Source organism: Grammomys surdaster, unplaced genomic scaffold (assembly GCF_004785775.1).
Source record: "Grammomys surdaster isolate TR1022 unplaced genomic scaffold, NIH_TR_1.0 362, whole genome shotgun sequence".
NCBI lineage: Eukaryota > Metazoa > Chordata > Mammalia > Rodentia > Muridae > Grammomys > Grammomys surdaster.
The window spans coordinates 2631453-2654545 of NW_021604781.1; the positions used below are offsets into that span (position 1 = coordinate 2631453).

The following is a 23093-nucleotide window of genomic DNA, read 5'->3' on the forward strand; positions in this document are numbered from 1 at the left end:
TCTCTCTCTCTGCCTCTACTGCCCACCTGGCTCCCCTCCACACACCCTGAATAAACTCTATTCTATTCTATACCTGTGTGTGACTGGTCCCTCAGAGGAAGAGATGACACTGCATGGCCCGCTGAGACGGCCCCTTCCCCCGTACCTCTCCACACCTCCACAGAGCGTACTCTCTTTATCTCTTTATCTTTTTTATAAACACATCACTAACAATCTCCTGGGATTATTCCTGTTAATAATTCAGTGTATTTCCGAGACAGCAGTGGTGCCTTTAATCCCAGCATTCAGAAGGTAGAGGCAGGCAGATATCTGTGAGTTTGAGGCTAGCCTGGTCTATAGAGCAAGTTCCAGGACAGCCAGGGCTACACAGAGAAACCCTGTCTCAGAAAACAAAACAAAACCCCAAAAACTAGTTCAGTGTATTTTTTAGATGTTTCCTGACCATTTATTTAGTCTTACATAGGATCATAAAAACAGCTTTGTTGTGATATAATGTACAAACTATACACATGTCTATGCATTCCCGCCAGACCCATTTGTATACAGTGTGCAATTTTACGTCTTTCGCTTTTTTTTTTTTTTTTTTTCTGAGACAGGGTTTCTCTGTGTAGCCCTGGCTGTCCTGGAACTGACTCTGTAGACCAGGCTGGCCTCAAACTCAGAAATCCGCCTGCCTCTGCCTCCCAAGTGCTGGAATTAAAGGCGTGCGCCACCACCGCCCGGCTCGATTTTCAGTTAGTCCTCCACCTTGGTGGCGGCTCTCCCTGCCAGCAGAATGAAACCAGAAAGAGGACCAATTCGTCCTCAGCGAAAGCACACTACAGGAGAGCACAGGTTAGGCTGTGCTGGTCCTGTGACTTCAAAGAACAAAAGAAGTTTTTAGGGTTGGTGTACAGCAAGACTCAAATTCATAGGAGGTTAAAAAAAAAACAGTAGAGAAAATATTTAAAATCCAGCCAGGCATGGTGTGCATATCTGTGATGTCAGCATTTGTGAGGCTGAGGCAGGGTCTGTGAACTGCCAGTCTGGGCTACACAAGGAGACCTTACCTCTAAAACTGAGGCAAAATTAAACACGGAGACAGGCACTTAGAGGAGTCTTGAGTATCTTGAAACATTAATACCTAGGAGCTTACCATGCTGGTGCCAGACACGACACTGGACACATTATATAGTGATTCTTTCGGTCTTCACAATTCTATGAGGGGTTATTTCGACTGTGCCCATTTTACAGATGGAAAAAATAAGGCTCAGAAGTTGGGGAATCTGTCCAGAAGAGGGATGTGATGAAAACAGGTTGGGCTGGGCTTTATATTCTACAGGGATACACTTCAGAGTCCACTCTCTACTGATTTGACAGGATATGGGGGTGAGTGGAGGAGAAGGGGATCACAAATAAATAGGTGCAAAAGTAGGTTAAATGCAGAATTCGAAAGCTAAATAGAGGGGCTCAGTGCTCAAGGCGACTGGCTGCTTCTCTTAGGGTGTCTACTGTTGTGACAAAACACCATGGCCTAAAGCAAGCAGAGAGAGTGGGGTTTACTCAGCTTGTTCTTCCACATCTAGTCCATCATTGGAGGAAGTCAGGACAGGAACTCAGGCAGCGCAGCAACCTGGAGGCAGGAGCTGATGCAGGGGCCATGGAGGGGTGCTCTTTCCTGGCTTGCTCCCCATGGCTTGCTCAGCCTGCTTTCTTATAGAACCCAGGACCACCAACCCAGGGATGGCCCTATCCACAATGGGCTGGGCCCTCCCCCAATGATCACTAATTAAGAGAATTCCCTCCAGCCACATCTTTTGGAGATATTTTCTCCATTGAGGTTCCCTCCTTTCTGATGACTCTAGCTTGTGTCAGGTTGGCATAAAACTAGCCAGCTCTTCCAGAGACCTGAGTAGGATTCCCAGCACCCACATGTTGGCTCACAACCACCTAGGGCTCCAATTCTGGGGGATCCAGCACCCTTCTTTTGATCTCTAGGGAGACTGATACACGTGGTGCCCAAGGATGTGTGCAGGCAAAACACCCATAAAATATAACAACAACAAAAAAAGAATGAAGCAAAGTGGTGGCTTAAGCAAGCACATGACAGAAATGCATTCATCAATAGTAAATCATGACCCTGCTCTCAAACCATCTTCCTGCCTCAGCCTCCCAAGGGCTAGGGTTACCAGCGTGACACCTGTCTTTAATTAGATCACTTCATTTGGGGCTGCGATTCTGCAAGGCAGTTAATCTGCCATGGGCTTTTGAGGAGCCTCCTCAAGATGCTAAAAAGGTCAGTCACTACCTGAGGCTGAGTGTGAGTTCAAAGATCCCATACCAGGGAGGCCATGGTGAAGGCACCATGCACACTAAGGGCTTTGGAGGCCCAGCAAGAAATCAACATGTGGAGAAGCAGGCGCTAAGGAAGAAGGGCTCAGTGAGCTGCAAGATGGAAACAGCTGGGCAAAGCAGATCAGAAGGAATCGCTTTCTCTCTCTCTTTTTTAAGATTTATTTATTTATTTTATGTATTCACCATTGCTCTCTTCAGACACATCAGAAAGAGGACATCAGACCCCATTACAGATGGTCGTGAGCCACCATGTGGTTGCTGGGAATTGAACTCAGGACCTCTGGAAGAACAGTGATCTTAACCACTGAGCCATCTCTCCAGCCCAATCAGAAGGAATCTTATTTCCCTGGCATGGAGATGAGCAGTCTTGAAGGGAAGGCCAGCTAGAACACCATTGCTGAGTGCCCTGCCCCATCCCCCGTCTGCTGTCCTGGCTGCTTTCTGGCTTGTCTTTTGACTGACTCACAATGTTAGTTACGGTCCCATCACCGTGTGGTCTGGCTCAAAATCATCTTTTACATCTGAAATTTGCTTTCTCTGCTTAACCTTTACTCAGCATCTTTCCTAACAATCCTTTAGCTATTTCTTTTCAAAATGCCAGAGATGAATGAAAAAGCTAGAACTCCCCACTCCCCCCCAGAGGATTATTTAATATAGGATTAATATATAATTATTTAATATGGGATGCTCAAGGTGATCATTTACAAGTAAGATAACTAGCAAACTCCCTAATCTCAGGAGCTGGGAGCAAAGCAAAGCTTAGGTGAAGAGAGACAGGAAGGGACCCTCGGCCATGTGTGCTCAGAGCTGATAATAAAGTTGCCAGAAACTGGGTAAAGCGAGGGAAGGGAGATACCAGATAATACTGGTCCAAGTCTGGAGCTGGAGCTGGGAGAGAGGAGGAAAAATCAGACCCAGAGATGTATGTAGTCTTGCTTTGTTTTATCGCGGCAAATAATATATATTTCTTTCATTAACTGGCAACAATGAGGCGTTGTTGAAAGGTCACAGCTTTTTAAAAAATACCCCACTCCCACCCATCTTAGAGATCAAACCCAGGTCTTGCATGGTACCCAAGAGCTCTTCTCCAGCCCCAAATACCTTCATCCCGCCCCCCGCGCCCCCCCCCCCCCCCCCCGCAACTTTTTCTTATGGAAAACTACAGACACATGCAAATGCAGAGAAGGGAGTCACACTTAGGTGCGATGACACCTCCAGGCCTGTAGTCACCCCGTGAGGACTGCGCCCTGGCTCCCACTTCATTACCTCCCTCCCCCTCTTCTCGGGAAGCCTGGGAACACTAAAGGGGCAGATAGATGTGAGAGAAGGAAAAAGCACCCATAGAAACACTGGCGTGAGAGCGAAGAAGTGTATGGAGGATAGATGAAGGGAGGCGAGCCTCCTGGTGGCCTAACCCCTGGGGAGGGGCTAGGTAGATCTAGGCAGCTGGGTGGAATTCCTTGAGGTCTGGAATAGGATCCAAGAAAGGGTCTAGTGTTATTTCCTCTTTGTGCAAATGTTTCAGGGTGCCTCTGCAACCCAGGAAATGCAACCCGCAACACACCCAGATGCTAACCTGAGCGGTGCAGGTGCATTGCTGCACCGCTTAAGGGAAGCACTCTTGCGTAGACTTCGATGTGGAAAAATGCCCCATAAAACCACTCCGGTGATAGGAGGTTTTCAGCTCCATTATGATCTTATGGGGCCACCAGGCTACGAGTAGTTTCAACACAATCGTCACGACAAGGCAAAGGTCTACCATCAGTTTAGGACTGACCCCTTGTCTATCAGCAGCGCTCCGCCCCCCACCTGTAGTCAAGCCCCTCTCACTTCACTTCCTCCAATCTCACTCAGAGATGCGTTTCTCTTGTCCCCACTGGCTACTGCAACCACCTCCCTCCAGTTTTAATCGATATCCGGCCTCACATAAGTCCCTTCCCTGCAGAACACAGGCCATGCTCACACTGTGGCTCTCAGCTGGGCCTATCAGCCTCCGATCCAGCGCTCCTCCGCTTTGTGTGTAGGAGTGCCTCCCTGCTGATGGGTTCCTCAGCGTCCCTGGCACCTGTTTAGATGCACACCGCCACCACCCCTGGAGCTTATTGTTCTGTACACAGGCCATCAGAGGCTCACACAGGATGGGGGTCAGAAGATGTGTCCAGGATCACACAAGATTAACCAAACCACCCACACTTCCAGAGTAATTCAGATCTACAGAGAAGTGTCTCCTCCAAACTGGTGTCTGTGCACACTGTTCTTCAGGGACTTTACATTCGACCTGAAAATTCAAATTCTTCAGAAAGCATAGAGACCTTTTCTTTCCTTCCTTTTTCTCTTCTTCCTTCTCTCCCTCCCTCCTTCTCTAGACCAGGTTGGCCTTGAACTCACAGAGATCTGCCTGCCTCTGCCTTCCAAGTGCTGAGATTAAGGGTGTGAGCCACCCCTGCCAGGCATGGTGGTCTTTCTTAAAATAACACTTCCAGCTCCAATCCTGCCACTAGCTTGGTGTACCTCAATTTTCACAAACATAGGAACTCTTCTGTACCCCTTGCTGAGGTCTGGGATATTTAACACACAATCTAAAGACTACTGGCTGCTGGGCCACTTCTCACTGCCCAAGCCCCAGTTTTAGTCTCTTTGCTCGTTGGAAACAAGGCAGGGGCTATAGCAGTCAGAAGGTACAGCATGCTCCACAGGCTTTCAGAAGAGTCCAGAAAGCAGGCACTACTCCCCATCCACACACCATCAGCAAGCAACACTGCATATCTTAGTGCCTCAGTAAGTGTTTGATGAATGACTGAAGGAGGAAATAAAGTGTTTAGTCCTTTCTGTTTCTATTACTACAGAAACACAAATATCGGACTTTTTCATAGCCATTACAGGCTGTGTACTGCAGTTTGAAAGTTTGAGGTCTCAGAATTAAAGCCACCACACTTTATATTTTCAACAGTAGAATAAGCCAATCTCTAGGACCAGGAAGGAGAATCTTCTACCTTGAGTTTCATTCTTAAGAGTGGCTGGCTTTTCACACCATAGAGAGACCTGTGAATCCAACCAACCCATCAGCTTGCCAGAGTCAGGAAGCTCTGGCAGCAGGCGCTCCTGCAGTCCAGCTTGGACATACATATCTGATATCCTAGCACTCAGGAGGTGGACAGAGAATAAGCGTGAATAACCCTCACAGTGAGCGCTAGAAACATCATCCCAAACAAAGATTACCAAAAGCACTTTTCCCCCGGTATGGTGGTACATGCCTTTAATCCCAGAACTCAGGAGGTGGAGGCTGGTGGATCTCTGTGAGTTTGAGGCCAACCTGGTTTATAGTGAGTTAGAGAACAACCAGAGCTATGTAGTGAGACCCTGTCTCAGAAAACAACAACAAACCAAAACCAACAACAAAAAAGCCTCAACCCAAAACCAAACTAAATAAAAGGGGAAAAAAAGAAATTAAGGCACTTTCACCCCAAAGTCACCTTTTATTCTGAATTCTTACCATGTTAAGATATGGTAACAAGAAACAAGGTCTACAGAAAGGTAGACCTTGTTCTAAATTAAGTCTCCTCCGGTTCAGTTCTGATTGTTTTTTTCTAAAAGCGTTCTGGTTCCTTCCCCACTGTTTCTCACTATGACAGTTAGGGAGTTTCCTAAGCATAGCTAAAAGTAAACCAAACCAAACTGAACCCCTTTTATTCTCAGATTTCTCTAAGTTTATCCTTCCCTACACTTTTCTTTTTCTCTTAGTTTCTTCTTCTTCTCCTTCTCCTCCTCCTCCTTCTTCTCCTCCTCCTCCTCCTCTTCCTCCTCCTCCTCCTCCTCCTCCTCCTCCTCTTCCTCCTCCTCCTTCTCCTTCTTCTCCTCCTCCTTCTTCTGAGATGTTGTTGTTTTGTTTTTGTGGTTTTTTAACTTATGGACTTAGGGTAGCTTTGAACTTTCTACCTGTCTGCCTCCCAAGTGCCAGGATGACAGGTGTGCAGTACCTGGCTGTCTTTCACTTTGTTTGTTTGTTTGTTTGTTTTTTGTTTGAGATGGTATCTCACTATGTAGTCCTGCTTGGGCTATGTAGACCAGGTGCCCTTGAACTCACAGAGAATCACTTGCCTCTGACTCTCAAGTGCTGAATCTAATAAATATTATTAATAAATCATATAGAAAAGAAAGAATGGAAAATGATAAATATTATTAGGCCACCATACCTGGTCTAATAATAAATAATTTGTATGTGTGTACATGCATGTTCGTGTGTGTGTGTGTGCGCGTGTGTGTGCGTGTGTGTGTGTTACAGGGCTTGAACTCAGCCCATCAGGCAAACATGGCCATATAAGTACTTTTTTACATCTCCTGGGCACAGAGGTGACAGGTGGCATTTTAACTGTATATAATGCTTGGTGCTGTGGTCACACCTTTGGTTCTAGCACTCGGGAGGTGGAGGCAGGCGGATCTCTGTGAGCTCCAGGCCATCGTGTTTATGTAGTGAGTTTTAGGACAGCCAGGGCTATATTTAGAGATCCTGTCTTAAAAAAAAGAAACAAACAAAAAAGTATAAAATACTGCGGTACTGAAGGCTGGTCTCTTTCACTGAATCTAAGACATCTCAGGATGCATGTGAGGCAGAGCTGTACATGCCTGTAATCCTTGCACTCTGGAGGCTGAAGCAGGGAGGTCATCTGCGGACCTCCTCCGATCTTCCTTCCCCTCTCCAGCTCCGGGCCACTAGCCCCAAGGCATGCTTGGCAAGTATTCTGTGTCTGAGGTACACCCTGACTCTGCTCCAGTCAGCTTTCGCTTTCCCCTATAGGCTAATTACAGTCTACTTCAATTCTCAGACTCTGTCACCAAAATGCCAACCTTCACTGGGTTTGTTGTTTTGAGATATGTATGGTCTTAAGTAGCCCAGGCTAGCTCAGAACTTGCTATTAGCTAGGTAGCTGAGGCTGGCCATGAACTGCTGATCTTCCTGCCTCTACCTCCTAAGTGCTGGGATTATAGGAGCACACCATGACCAGTTTGTCTATCTATCTATTCCTATCTATTATCTGTCTGTCTGTCTACCTATCATCTATCTATCTGCATATCTATCTGTCTATCATCTATCTATCTATCTATCTATCTATCTATCTATCATCTATCTATCTTTCCTAGCTGTGGCTTGAACCCTGCAGTCTCAACCTAGGCAACCATTGAACTATATCCCTAGCTCTAAAACCAAAGTCAAACATTTTCTTTTTGTAAAATAACCTACTTATCACAGTCGCTGTGTATCCCATTCCCACCCAGAATTCCCAGGATGGGACTCAAATGACCTGAGGTTTGAACAACCACCTTGTCACATACCCTCCTTTTACAGTCTGCTTCAGGCAGGGGTACTGCCATCTTCCTGGTGGCCGCCGTCGGCAGTCTGGACGTCCAGCAGCAGGGCACGGACAGGACATACAATAAGCCCTCCACAGGCATTGGCTACGTGAATAATTTAACGGCTGAGTGAGTGAGCGGGAGCTGTGAACCTCAGCTCTTCCCCCGCCTTGAGCCAGAGATTAATTGATCATAAAGTCCTACACCATAAATCTCTCTTATATCCTCTCTCCCTTTCTGATCCCTGCCTTGCTCCCCTTGCTGGATTTTGTCAGGGCTACAATGAGATTAATATGCATAAAAGCATTTAGGAAAGAGGAAACCTCTTCTCTGGGAGGGAGGGGTTGGGGAGTGAGTGGTGGAGAAGAGAAAGGAGGAATCGGCACTGAAAGTACCAGGCCCAGTCTTCTTGTTCTGTTCTAGCTCTGCTATTTGTCTTTACCTGACCATGTTTTCTCTGCCTCTGCTAGAAGATGCTCATCACCCCTTTGCTGGCGGAAATATGGCGCCTCGGTCTCCACATACCTACTGCTGTCCTGTCCTTTTTTGTTATGTACTCCAGTAGTTTCTTGGAGTAAGACTCATCTATCCAAAAGGCTTGAAGACCCCTACAAAAAGCAGCATCTGTCTAGATTTTGTAGCTCCCACGGCACCTCGTGAGACCAAATGTTTGATAAGTGTCTACTGATCATAGGGGGAAATGACGTATAGTTCTGTAATTCGTGACGGCACAGATAAAACCCAGCGACGTAGTGTGGAGTGAAATAGGACATCACAGAAAAACAAGCCCTGTGTGGCCTCACTCACATGTGGAATAAAACAAATTTGATCTTGTAGAAGTTGGTGTCAGAACGGTGGTTACAAGGGGCTCAGGAGAGCAGGAAGGAGATAAGGGTTCGGTTACAGAGGAGTAAGGATTGTGTGCGCATGGCAGGGTCATGACAGATACTCACTGAAAAATTTAAGAAGCTACAAGAGGGACTGGAGAGACGGCTCCGTGGCTAAGAGCACTGGCTGCTCTTCCAGAGGACCTAGGTTTGGTTTCCAGCATCCACAAGGAGGCTCACAACCATCCCTAATTTCAGCTCTGGGTGATCTGATTCCCTTTACTAAGCCTTTGCTGGTACTGCAACCAACTGGTACACATGCATACACCCAGGCTCACACACACATACTTTTAAAATAATAAAGTAAGGGGAAAAAAAAGAGACTTTCTAAGGTTTTGACTCTAAGAATACTATTTAAAAGTTGAAGGACCATATGTACTTAGACTTGATTTAAACATCACACCCAGATTAACTTGACCCAAACACAAGGGCTCCCCAGTACTCAGAGGGCTGGGTACAAATGAGGTAATTAGGGTATTTGCATATTTCAATGTGATTCCTCTCTCCCAGTCTAATCTCCCCGACACTGGTGCCGTATGACCTTTAGGATAGGAGTTGTCTTCTGAGATTTTTTTGGGTTAAATCTGAACACAGGGAACATAATTGGAATGTTAAGGGAATGTCAGCTCCGTCAGTGAGGGGCTGGAGGGGTAACAGAAACTCTATTCAAACCTGGGAGAGGCATCATGGGAGTGAGGTTCAAACAGGCTTGCAGCTCACGGAGCAAGAAGCAAACACTGAACCTGGGGTAGAAGAGCAGTGTAGCTAGAGCCCATGGGCTGAGATGTGGACTACAGCCAATGTGAACCAGCTAATGTCTAGTGGTGACCCCTTGAGGACACAGGTGATGGTGCTGGCCCTGACACTCGCAAATGTTGAAACCATCAATAGTTACCTTCACTAGCTGGCAATCACGGCAACAGTCTACCAGGATAGCTTCTCATGGAGTGGGCCTCAGCTGGCCAGGAGCTGCTCTGTATGGCTTCTCTGAAGGTCAAGGGTTCAGTGTGAGCATGTGCAATCATCTGCCCTGAGAGCTCGGCCAATGTGACGTGAGGTCACTGCTAGGAAAGGAAACAGCCCATCCCAACAATGGGAGTCCGGTGGAGAGCATGAGGCACTGACCGGCTCACTCACCTCCCTTAGAGGTTCGCTGCATGGTTCAGTATCCAGTGCTCAACTACACATCTGTAATCCCTTTCGGCTGAGGCAGGAGGTTTGAGAGTTTGAAGGCCAGCCTGGGCCGTATAGTAAGGTCCTATCTAAAACAATCGAGGACTAGAGAGATGGCTCAGTGGTTAAGAGATCTGACTCCTCTTTCAGAAGACCCAGGTTCGATTCCCAGTACCCCTATGGCAGCTCACAATGGCCAGTTCCAAGGGGACACAATACCCTCTCTGGCCTCCTCAGGCACCAGGAATGCGCATGCTGCACAAAATGCAGACAAACACTCATACATATAAGATAAAGATAATTAAAATCTCAAAAAGGATTTTTTTGGGGGGAGGGGTTGGTATTAGGACAGAACTCCCAATAATTTCTGAAATTGCCCTAAACACATTTCTGCTGTTTTGTATTAGGAATTTATTTGAAGCAATCTTCTCAGCATTACTGATTATACAATCAAAATATTGATCCACTCTGAAAAATGTTGAAGTTCTCCGTGTCTTGCAACATCAAATATTCAGCCAAGATTTAATTCTTTACATAAAAAAATGCACAGCTATTTCATTAGTATGCAAATTAGCTTTTGTCTTGAATAAATGTTAAAATTATTTATATACACACACACACACACATCAAAGAACTGTTATAAAACTTCTTTTATAACTTTAAAAAAATTCTTTAGGGGCTGTAGAGATAGATGGCTCAGTGGTTAAGAGCACTGACTGCTCTTCCAGACGTCCTGAGTTCCATTCCCAGTACCCACATGGTGGCTCACAACCGTCTGTAATGGGGTCTGATGCCCTTTTCTATGTCTGATGTTCTCTTCTGCCATAGTGGCGTACGTCCAAATAGAGTGCTCATATAAATAAATAAATATATCTTTAAAAATCATTCGGATTTACTGTTTACACATTTGATCTGCATGCTTCCATATCTATACCTGGAGACAAGGAAGACTTCCACAGGTGAAAAGGACTGTCCAGTGAAGAGCTGAAGAAGCCTCTCTCTAGATAACGCTCTGTCCTTGGTCCTCACTGGGGTGTCCTGAGGATAGGGGTCACGTCTTACCTTGGGGACCTAAGAAGTGTTTGTTACACCAGACTTGGCAAAAAGCCCCCTACCTGGGGGCTATGTGATCTGCCCCAGCACTTTGACCTCCGTAAACTTGTTTCCTAACCTGTAAAATGGGAACAAGACTGATCATTTGCTTAGAGGACAGAACAGGAATAACACATGTGCAGATCACAGTCCCACGGAGATTAAAACCCAGCAAATGCTAGTCACTGCCATTACTGCCCCGCTCGGTCTGGCATGATCTCTTAAGCTCCATGTGACCCTGTCTGTACAACTGTAGACACTGGTGTCACCCCACCCCCTTTTTAAAGATTTGTTTTTTATTGTATGTATATGAGTACACTGTAGCAGTCTTCAGACACACCAGAAGATGCATTGGCTCTCATTACAGATGGTTGTGAGCCACTATGTGGTTGCTGGGAATTGAACTCAGGACCTCAGGAAGAGCAGTCAGTGCTCTTAACTACTGAGCCATCTCTCCAGACTGATGTCACCCTTTAAAAAAACTATTGCAGTTTGTTCATCTGTTTTCCCTCCCTTCCTCTGTCTGTCCGTCTGTCCGTCCGTCTGTCTGTCTATCTCACTAATAGCCTTGGCCATCCTGGAACTCATTATGCAGACAGAGGCAGTCTCCAACCCATTGATATCCACCTACTTCTGCCTCCTGAGTGCTGGGATTGAAGGCATGCACATTCTTGTGGTGTCAATTTTCATTTTAAATTCACATTCTAATTTGTACATCTATTGATCAAGTTTTAAACTTTGAGGACCAGAATGTGTCTTCTGTTTTACGGTAGGTAGAATTCTATGATGACCCCTACTTCCTCTCTGCCCCCCCACACACAAGTGACTGTGGAGATCAGGCCCCACTGATAGGTTCTGTCAGAAGGCACAGTTAAGTGATGGTTAAGGAGCCTTCCCTAGTGGGCCTGACTTAATCACATGAAGCCATTAAGAGCCCAGAGTTTCATAGAGAGATTGGCTGGCGGGTGTGAGGCATAATTACTCGGGAGAAACAGGTGCTGGTGTCCTTTTGTGAAGGGTAGTTTGATAGTGTCAATGTATGTTTCAAAAAGTTGGAATAAAGGATTTTGAGCTTTTTCATCATAAAGAAGAGGTAATTGTTTAAAGAGTAGATATTTACCCTGCTATGAAACCACAGTACTTGTATCCAAGCAGTGTAAAATCCAATTAAAAAGCTGTGTCTGAAGAGATGGCCCAGTGGGCAGAGAGAGAGAGAGAGAGAGAGAGAGAGAGAGAGAGAGAGAGAGAGAGAGAGACCTGGGTTCAGACCCCCCAGAACTGCATTGTGTGCACAGGTGGAGAGTGGAGAGCCTGGAAGCCCAGGGGCTAGCCGGCTAGCCTGCTTGGGGGTGCAGCCTGAGAGAAGGAAGAGATCTAGCCTCGAGCAAGCTGGAAAGCAAGGACAGGCATGCAACCTTGTCTTCAGGTTGCCGTAGCTACAATGGGGTAGGTGTACGTCTGTGCTCACACACACACACACATGTGCACATATCATAGTATACATGAAGTAATAACTAAAATAATCTTTGAGAAATGCATGAAAGAAAGAAAATGGGAGTCAAACAAAATCACTACTACAGCAGAAACAAGATGAGAGCTTTCTCCAGACGGAGAGAGACTGAAAGCACAAGACGCCTTGAGCTTCTATGCTGGAGAGAGAGGCAGGTTTTAGGACCAGGCAGTGAGTGGTACCCTCCTGCTGACAACCAAGGAGGGACAGGACTTCAGTAGATGGCAAGGAAGCAGGTTCTGCCAACACAAACTGAAAGAGCCTGGAAGCTGCCCTGAACTCAGGGACACCAACGCCCACACTCTGGCTCTGTTACCCTAGTCTTTCCCACAGAGCTCTGCATCCTGGGTCGGCCTTGTCTGATGTCTCTGTGTGCAGACATTTTTGTTGTGTACCGAACAATGGACATCAGTAGATACTTCTTCCCAATGGCTTTTGAAATTTATTTATTTACTTATTTATTTATATATGTCTTTTGAGACAAGGTCTTGTTCTGTAGCCCAGGCTGGCCCTGATTGCAAATCTCCCTGCCTCAGTCTCCCTCATGCATACACATACACAGGACTATAAGGGGCTCGGCTCTCCAGTCCCTCCTTTACTGAATGAAACACAATATAGTGTTTTATTTCGTCACTGAAACAAGTCTTGCTGAGTGAAATGACTTTCTGTGATCCCCAGTGAGGTTCCACTGTCAACTGGCCTCTGCCACCAACATTTTTTAACAGAACATTCCTTGACTAATACCTACTGTGCTTGTTCTGCATTTAAATTACTCAGACAGACCACTCCAGTGGCAGTGTCTTTATGAACCATGAAGAGAATCACTTAAAGCGGAAAGGCACCTAGACATGTACCTTGTATACCAAGGGGCTACATTTTAGCTTCAAGACACCAAAACCAGCTAGTGGGATATTTTACAAACTAATCATCAAAAGAATTTATTGGTAAAATTTCTTAGCATAGATTACCATTGTAAGAAACATACTATATAACTAATGTTTCCATGTCACTGCAAAAAAAGGTCCTTTGAAACAGTGCTTTACTGGTCTCTCACACACACCTTTTTTTTTTTATTCTTTTTTTTCCCTAGACAGTGTTTCTCTGTGTAGCCCTGGCTGTCCTGGAACTTACTCTGTAGACCAGGCTAGCCTTGAACTCAGATTTGCCTGCCTGTGCCTTCTGAGTGATAGGATCAAAGGTGTGCGCCACAACCAACTGGCTCAATGTTTTTCTTTCAATTAGAAAAGGTTAAGGACATCTCAGTGCTTAGGAGCCCTGGCTGCTCTGCCAGAGGACTTCAGTTCAGTTCCCAGCACCCACATGGCCGGGCGTGAGGGGGCTCATATCCATCTGTAACTCAAGTCCCAGGGGACCCGATCTCTTCTTTGGCATTCACAGACCCCTGTGCATGAATGCACAGGCACACAGGCAGGCAAAGCACATATACACATATATAAAAATATAAAAATTTAAATGTTGGGTGCCAAGCGTGTGTTGGTATACATCTTTAATCTCAGCTCTCTGGAAGCAGAGGGAGCTGGATCTCTGTGAGTTTGAAGCCTGTCTGATCTATATGGGGATACCTAGAGAGACTCAATTAAAAGAAAAAAAAGTCTGGCAAATGCTTTGTTTTATACACCCACTCTCAGCGATGTGGAGTGTATATGACTATACCCCAAGATCCACGGTATGACTCTCCGCTTTTTTTTTTTTGTTTGTTTGTTTGTTTTGTTTTGTTTTGAGGGAGAGCATGAACATACCTCCACTCCTACCAGTTATGCAGTAGAGTTTCCCAAATTTGAGGAAATCCCAAGAGTCAGCTCATCTGGAGTTCGGTCGATAGCCTCGCCCTGGGAAACCCGTCTTCACAGTCCTGGTATCTGTCCTGCCAGGTAAGGATACTTTCTTCATTTATTTTTTTTATCACAGCCTTTCCCAAATACACTTATCGTAGACTCCTTTTCTTTGCGAAACCACTTTCGGCATCTTGCCAGACAACTGAAATGCTGGCCTAAACAAATCCCTCTCTGCTCCCTTGCAAGTACTGCATCAAAATACTAGTAGGGAACAGACTGCCTCGGGAATCGTGTTACTGAGCTGGAGACACGATGCCCTCTATCACTGGCTGTGCTAGCTTTGTGTTCCGGTTTTAAACAAGTTAATAAACTTTTAAAAAGGGGGAGGGAGGGGACTTTTCCCCATTAATTGGAAAACCAATTTTATTTATTTATAGTAAATAAAACAATAATAAATAAATAATACAATAAAATAAATAAATTTATTTATTCATTCACTTTACATCCCAATATCTGCTCCCCCTCCTCCCCCTCCTCCCCTTCCACAGCTCTTCCCCCTCCCCTTCTCCTCTGAGAAGGGAGAACCTCACCCTGACCCATCAAGTTTTTGCAAGACTAGGTGCATCTTTAAAAAGGGGCTTTTGACAGCTGTATTAATTTTACAAAATACCTATGCAGCAAAATGGATACCCCAGGCAGCATTACAGCTTTATCTAGCTTTCACTGTCCCATATATCTACTTGTGCATTTCAGTAAATAAATAAATAAATAAATAAATAAATATGCCTTTGTCAGCTCACATGCTTCACAACTGAATGCAGTAAACCCTTAAGGCTGACAAGAACACCGTATGCACCCGCCCAGTGATGGCGCTGAAGCCTGGGCTTGTGTTTGCCCACGAGGCGAGTACTGTACCTCTGGGTTATATAGTCTTGGTCCCTGATCAAGTTTATGAGGACAAATAACTTTAGTCCATATTAAGAAAGCTAGGAGAGCCAGCCATGGTGACCCACTTGTAATCGCTGGACTCAGGAAGCAGGGGCAGGTAGATCTCTGTGAGTTCAAGGTTAGCCTTGACTACATAAAGAGACCCTCTGAAAATGAATAAATAAGTAAATGTGTATAGGGGCGTGAGAATATTGTACATTCTGTGCCTTTAAATTTTAAAGGAAGCCCGTGCAAAACGTAAAAACAAATACTTTTTTCGATTGAAGTTAAAACAGAACTGTAACATATTTCCGAAAAGGAGAGGTCCATGCTCGTACACTTTCCATGAGCACCAATCCCTGGGAACATTTTTTTTTTAAGTTCAAAGTGCTGAGATCCGCCATGTTGTTGGTAGGTTTATCCTAATCTAGCTTGATGTTTCTGAATCATGGTCTCGGTAAGGGGCCTGGTGGTGTAGGCTCACAACCCCAGCTACGCAGAAGCCTGAGGGAGGAGGAGCACAAGCTCAAGGGACCGGGGACTGGAGACAGCTTGGGAAGAGACTTATCCCCTAGCAATGTTCAAGGCTCTAGGTTCAAAGTCTATGAGTGAGGGAAACAAGAAAAGAGGGAGGAGGGGGGTGAGGCAGACAGGCCCATGTGCACACACAGACACACACAGACACACAACACACACACAGACAGACATATAGACACACACAGAGAAACACACACAAAGACACAGATACAGACACACACACAGACACATATATACAGGCATACAGACACACAGACATAGACACATATACAGACACACATATACAGACACATAGACACAGACACACTCAGACATACACAGACACACACAGAGACACATACACATATACATACACATATAGACACACAGACATACACAAGACACATATACAGACACACACACACACTCAGTCACACACAGACATACATAGACACACAGACCTAGACACACTCAGAAACACAGACACAAACACACAGACACACACACAGACACACACACAGACACACACACACACATACATGGGAGGCAGGTGGGGGTGACAGCACAGGGACAGAGACAGACTTCTGGGGGACTAAAGGCTGAGAATACAAACCTTATCGGTGGTTGATAGTTCATCAGCAGAACTGACAGGAGAAGGCTGGAGGTTGTACCTACAGTCTCAAGGTCACTCTGGCTTCCCCAAAGCAACAGTGATAAACACAGTTGGCTGAGTGGACTGTTTGGGTGAGAGTAAGTCAAGACTCTCTGCTCTGTGTTCCTCTATCTTCCTCTTCCTCCTCCTCTTTTGTTTGTGTGTGTGTGTGTGTGTGTCTGTGTGACAAGGTCTCTCTTTGACTCCAGGTCAGCTTCACACCCATGATCCTCCTGCCTCTGTATTACTACACTGGGATCCTAAACTCCGTTTAGACCAGACATGAAGATGGCCTGCAGAGAGGTCATGCACCCTCTCTTCTAAAGTCCTGGCCCAGGCACTTACTTCGAATGTGCTGAACAAACATGCAGGCAAAACACACAAACACATTTTATTTTATTTAACGTTCAGAAGATGGGACTGAGGTTAAATTGTGTGTAGGTCCTCACAAACTATCTTCAGTAATTACTAAGTACCAAAATCCAGATATGCCAGATATGATGGGTTGCCACTCACAAGCTGAACATGGTAGCTCAGCCTAGCGTACCTCGAAGTGCTCAGAACACTTACATTAACTAGCACAGTTAGGAAAACTCTCTAACACAGAGGCTACTTCCCAGTAGTGTTGTGTGCTGTTGGTTGTTCTTCCACCAGCACAAAGCTGACCAGAAACCATGGAACACCAAGGTTACCCACTATGTGTGCTGTCAGCGGAGGGTGGCGAGATCAAAACCCCAAACCTGAAGTATGGCCAGTACCAAGCACCGATCACCTTCATGTCATGGTGGCGTTGATAAACTGTTAGTTGAACTGTCCTAAGACTGACTCTGCCCGTGGCGTCAAAGGTTGTGGTATGCAGGACTAGGAAAGGAAACTGTGCCACCGGGGTAGACAGAGAGGACGCCTCCTTCAAACCACTCCTTTGATTCTATGCTTTCTGAAATGACTCTTTTCATCAAGTTCTTCTCTGTCTGTCTCTGTCTGTCTGTCTCTCTGTCTCTCCCCTTCCCTAACCCCCTTCCCCTGCACACACAAAGGAAAAAAAAAACGAAGGCAGACAGACTGGATCAAGTCACTATATTCTTCAGCTGTTCTCAGAGCCCCGCCTTTGAGTAGCTGAGTGACTCAGAGTCCCTGCTGATGCTGACTCACCCTTTGTGTCGCCAAGGGCACCGTGATGCAGCATTTCTGAAGAACATTCTGAGGTGCCTACAGTTCTTGGAGCTGGGCTCTTTCCGTGCGTTTTCGACTGCCGCATAAGACAGCTGCTAAGCATGTGCTGGTTCATCATTGCCCCACCTCGTCCTCTAGATGCACCTGTTTCTTGGACTAAGAGACAGAGGAGGTCTGGAGCACATGCTCCCCCCAAAGTCCCCAGCATCCAGGTCAGGTGGCTCACAACCGCCTGTAACCCCAGCTCTCAGGGATCTATCTGATGTTCTCTCCTGGACTCTGTGGGTCTCTGCACACACATGGCATAAATGTGCAAGACACACACACACACATACACACACACACACACACACACACACACACACACACACAGAGAGAGAGAGAGAGAGAGAGAGACAGACAGACAGACAGACAGACAGACACTGCAGTCTTCCTTCTGACATTTTATTCCAAGGAATTAGCCTGTAGTTTCTGAGTTTGCACACTGGTGTCTCTGATGGTCATGAACCCGGAAGTGAGGGCACCTGTGACCCTGGCCAACAGGTTGTAAGACATCTTTGATTACAAGCTGTGTTCTGAATTGTAATTTGTCCATTTAAAGTGCAAACTGCAGTATTCAGAACACCCAGAGTCCATTGACAAATTAATCTGTGTACTCCATCATCCTGAATCCTGTGAGCAATTGGTACCCATTCCCTCCCTCCCAGCCCCTGGCAACCATTGATCTACTCCCGTCTCTATGATTATGTCTATTCTGGATATTTCTTGTAAACGGAACTCCAGCATGTGGTCTTTTATGATTGCTTCCTTCCTTCCTTTCTTTCCCTAGCATGTTTTCAAGGTTCATGATTGCAATTAATATAAGAACACTTGCATAATTTTCTCATTTAAAATTACTTTTACATTGTTTTTTTATTGTATGTGTCTGGGTGTTTTGCCTGCATGTATGTATGTTCGCTGAACGTACACGGTGCCTGAGGAGGCCAGAAGAGGGAATCAGATTCCCCAGAAGTGGAGTTATAGACTGTGACCATGTGGGTACTGGGAAACAAACCCAGGTCCTCCACAGAACAGCCAGTGCTCTTAACCACCGAGCCAACACTCCAGCCCCTATATCCCTTGTTTAACACTCTTGGACTATGCAGACAACTATATTGTATTTAGCTGCTCATTGTAGGGAGCAGGTGAAGTCCCAGGTGAATATGTATTGTTTGGCACGACCACGGCCATGTCAAGGACCTCACAGCCCCAGACTCTTGAGAGTAGCAAAGTCTTCCCTAAGTGATACTCAGAAAGAGGGGTGGAAATATCTCTTCTTCATGTCTGGTTTCAAATGCTGACAGTGATTCAGGAAATGTTCACTACAGCCCCACACCAACCCCTGTTCTGGCTTAAGGTCCGCTCCCCTACAGAGACCAAACCTACAGAGATGAGCTAAGCCTGCCTTCTTGGTTAGCTGTGTATAATAACTACACCTGTTTATCTGTATGTACTAACACAGCCTTTGTTCAGCTGACTGCAGTAAGCCCACCTCCCTGTTCAATTGTATATAACAAACACCCCGTGCTTTCAAGGTACTGCGACTTTTCCATTAGAGCAAGCACAGGTCGCCCCATCCCAGCTTCTCTGTCTGTGTATCTGTCTGTATGTCTGTGTATATGACTATGCTGAACCATTGGAGAAAACGTCACGTCAAGCTGCAAAGCAGTGGTACCATCTCCCAGCAGTGTGAGCAGGCTCCCGGTGCCTGCCTCCTTGCCCATTGCTTGTTATTTTGATTGTTTTGTTGGTGGGGGTGAACGGGTGGCAAGGGGTTGTAGCCCTGCTGTATCTCAGGCTGGCTTGAAATTTACTGTGCAATCTAGGTTGGCCTCAATTTGAGACTCGTCTGCCTCAGTCTCGCAGTGATGGGTATACACCTGAGTACTGCCATGCCTGTTTCCTATCTTTTTTTTCTAAAGCTAGGATTAGACAGGAATCACTAACTACTTAATTGTTGCATTGTGTTTATTGTTTCAAAGTACCCTCCCACACACGCGTGCGCATTTCTGATCTTTACAAGGTCTTTCAATGTTCCTCCAGGAAGCAAACATCAAGAATAATTTGCTGGCTTGCTCACGACAGCTCAGTTAGCCGGCAGAATGTGAATGAAAATGTAACGAGGCTTTAGATTCTGGGAGCACTGGTCCTCAAACTCCTCGCTGTCCTAACCTGGGAGCACTGTAAACCAAGGGTCACAGTGGTTTCAAGGAAAGGTGGGGACTTGGTGAAGGACTGCTTGGTGCGGGGACACACAACTGAAACGCTGTTTCTGTGTCTTTGACCTTGCTGCTTGCCTTCTCAAGACATCGAGACCTCGTGGGACATGTTGGCCTGCAGCAGCAAAGCAAGATGCTAACACCCCAGTTACAGCTAGGCAGCAGCAGAGGCGAGGAAAGGAGGAAGGGGAGGAAGGAAAAACAGGGTGACTGAAAGGAAGGGAAAGAGGAGGAGAAGAGGAGCCTGCAACTTGGGAGGGGAAATCCATGTCTGCAGCTCACCTTCACAGTCTTCAGGAAAGGCTGCACCGTCAGGGTTAGGCCCCTGGAACACCAGTTCCTCGGATTCTAACACCATGACTTCCTAGCTCTGACTCTCCCAGTGGGTACAGAAGTCAACTTCGGTTTGTTAAACAGACTCATTCGTTACTCTTCGTGCTTATGAACTAAGGGAACCGAGGAATTCTTGAGTGCTTTTTCTATTCATGAACTATCTCCTTTCTGTGCAAAAAAATCAATATTTTATGAAATAATCTCACAGGAGATTAAGTATTACAGCAATGTTCTAGTCAGAGAGTCTTCATGTTGCCGAGTACCAGCTGAGCAAAGCCTAATGCTTCTACATGATGAAACGCCCCCACCTCACTTGGAAAGGCAACCCTGAATGGCTAGACCACGAAGACTTGCTAGTGTTACAGAGTGAAATAGATCAGCATTTTAGCCTATTTTCATTCCTATCATACAATACTCGAGGCTGGGTAACTTGGTAAGCAGAAAAGGTTCATTTAGCTTTGGAGGTTCAAGGGTTCATATCTAGAGATGCTCTCTTGCTGTCAGAGTCCAGAACATTCAGGGTATCATCACATGGCAACAGGCAGTGTGTGTGTGTGTGTGTGTGTGTGTGTGTGGTGGGTATGCATGTGTCTGACTACCCTTTCTCCCTCATCTTCTGAAGCCACAAGGATTTATTCAAGGGACTGCCACACTGATGACTTTATTAGTCCTAATTCTTCCCAAAGGCCGTGCCCCTGAACACTGTAGTTGGGTTGACTTTTTTCATTGCTTAATACCTCACACTGGGAATTAAATTTCAGTACACGGAGCCTTGGGGGAATAGATGAAAACCACAATCCAACCACAGCTATCAGCATGTGGCAAAGCTCTGGAAGTCTGATGCTCATTTCAGGATATTTCCAAAAGATTAATTCACACTCGGAGTGCAGTAGCCTGGAGGAGACTCTCCACACAGGATGGTGGGGCTGGAGGCCTCCACACCAGACCCTTCTGCTTACCCTGTCCTTGCTGGGTACAGAACATCACACCACCACATGATCCGCATCCAGAAAACTTTAAATTCTATGTCTTGCTTCCATGTCTTCTGTCTATACTTTATACAGTTATAATCTATTCATACACTCTTTCAAATTTTGCTTTATTTACTTAATATTGTAAATATTTTTCATTTTGATTTATTTTTCTAAATGTTGTAGTGGCTATGTAATGTTTTGTCATAATCTCCTAAATCTTTCCCTGCTTCAGGATGTTGTATTATGGTTTGCCTGAGAAACAGAGTCACTAGGACAGACAGACAGACAGACAGACACACGCACACACGCACACACGCATACCATACACCCTCCTAGGAGTATATAATCACCATATTTGTGTATTGCTGTACCTCTATGCTCATATGATGCACAAGGTTTTGGCCAAAAATAAACCAAATAGGATGACTGCCATGTAAGACTATGTTGCAGTGTCTAGTCTTAGCTTCTGTAAGTATACTCTATGATTGTCACCCAACAAAATCACCCAACAATGGACTTCTCAGAACACAACCCCAGTTGTTAATCACTATGTGGCAGTATCCATGGTGTCACATTTATTGAATACTGTGGTGATTTTCAGACCTTTCTTCCTTATAACTACTTCCTGGGACCTCATGAGAACGGAAAAGCAAAAAACAAAATATGTAGAGCCCATGGATGGTACCGCCAGATGGGCATAAGACCTGGTGAGGTTGAGTGGGCTCAAACCCCTAGAATCTCAGAGATCTAAGCCAGCAGCAGTGGGGCTGCTGCCTCCCTGCCTCTACTGCCTGCTCTGACCAAGGGCACTCAGTCACATAGCACACCCAGAAAGCCTCTCTCTATGATGACGAGGCATCTCAATAGTCTTAGCCTTTGACCAATGATCTTCCCTTCCTAGATATTCTCAATCCCTTCCCCAGAAGCATATAACCCCTGGTTCACTCCGAATAAAGTGTATTTACATCCATCCCCAATAAAGAAATATGAATAAGCTAAGATTGTCTCAGAGAGCTGATTCATCCACGGGGAGGGCCTTTGCCTAAATGAGCCATGACACTGAGACTCCTAGAGAAGGCCTCCTCTCTTCTCCTGCCCCTTGGGCACTCACTCCCAGCTAGACTGGAATCCTGTCCCTCTGTTTTCCTCTTCTGGCCTTCTCACACCTTTCCGATGCCCAGCCTCCCTGAGACAGTGTATTGGCGGTGTCCAGATACCACCAGTGGAGAAGCAGAACACAGGAACACAAAACAAAACAATAACAAAAACAAACAAACAAACACCCCAACCAACAACCCAAAACAACAAAAATGTTTATGTTCACTGAATACCCCCTGGTATTTATGGGGTTTATTCACTATTTTTCCAACTGCATGAGGTACTAGTTTTTCTTTTGGGGTGCTAGGAATTGAGCCTGGAGCCCTGTCCAAGCCAAGCAGATGCTATACCTATGAGCTACATTCCCAGCATGAGGCAGTATTTTTTCATTGTTGCTTTGTTTTTGAGACAGGATTTCTCTGTGTAGCTCTGCCTATCCTGGAAAAACAGTATCTTTTTAAAAAATATTTTTAGATCGATTTTATGAGTACTAGTGTTTACCCCCACACACACACACACACACACACACACGCACACATATATATATATATGTATCCACTGTGCACTGTCACGACCTCAGAGGTCAGGAGAGGGTCAGAGCCCCTGGAACTGGAGTTATGGATGGTTGTGAGCTACCATGTGCGGTTCTGGAAACTAAAGCCAGGCCTTCCGAGAGGACAACCTGTACTCCTTACCACTGAGCCATTTCTCCAACCCCAGAATTTTTTTTAACTCTCGCTTTGTAGCAGAGCAATGATGAGAGAGAGATTCATCAGAGGAATAAGGTTTGGGTTCCCTGTAGGTGAGCCATTTAACTCAGGTTCTTCATCTATAAAACAAGAATAATAACAGACCTGCTTATGGGGCTGCTGGGAAATGGTATCTATCTACAAAGAGTGGGGCATCATCTGGCTCACAGCAAAGCTAGAATACAGGAGAGCAGGGACTGCCACTATTCTCCTTGTCCAGAGACAACCAGGAGGGTCCTGACCTCTGACCCCAAAGCCCATGGCCCATCACT

The 23093-nt window shown here is 45.7% G+C and overlaps 1 non-coding gene across 1 annotated transcript; it reads right to left on the bottom strand.

The window, feature by feature from the left end:
• Nucleotides 1–14086: 14086 nt before the first annotated feature.
• On the bottom strand, nucleotides 14087–14245 carry LOC114631488. The gene has a single exon (XR_003712971.1). It is a non-coding gene; the product is annotated as a U1 spliceosomal RNA (small nuclear RNA).
• Between the last annotated feature and the right edge of the window lie 8848 nt (nucleotides 14246–23093).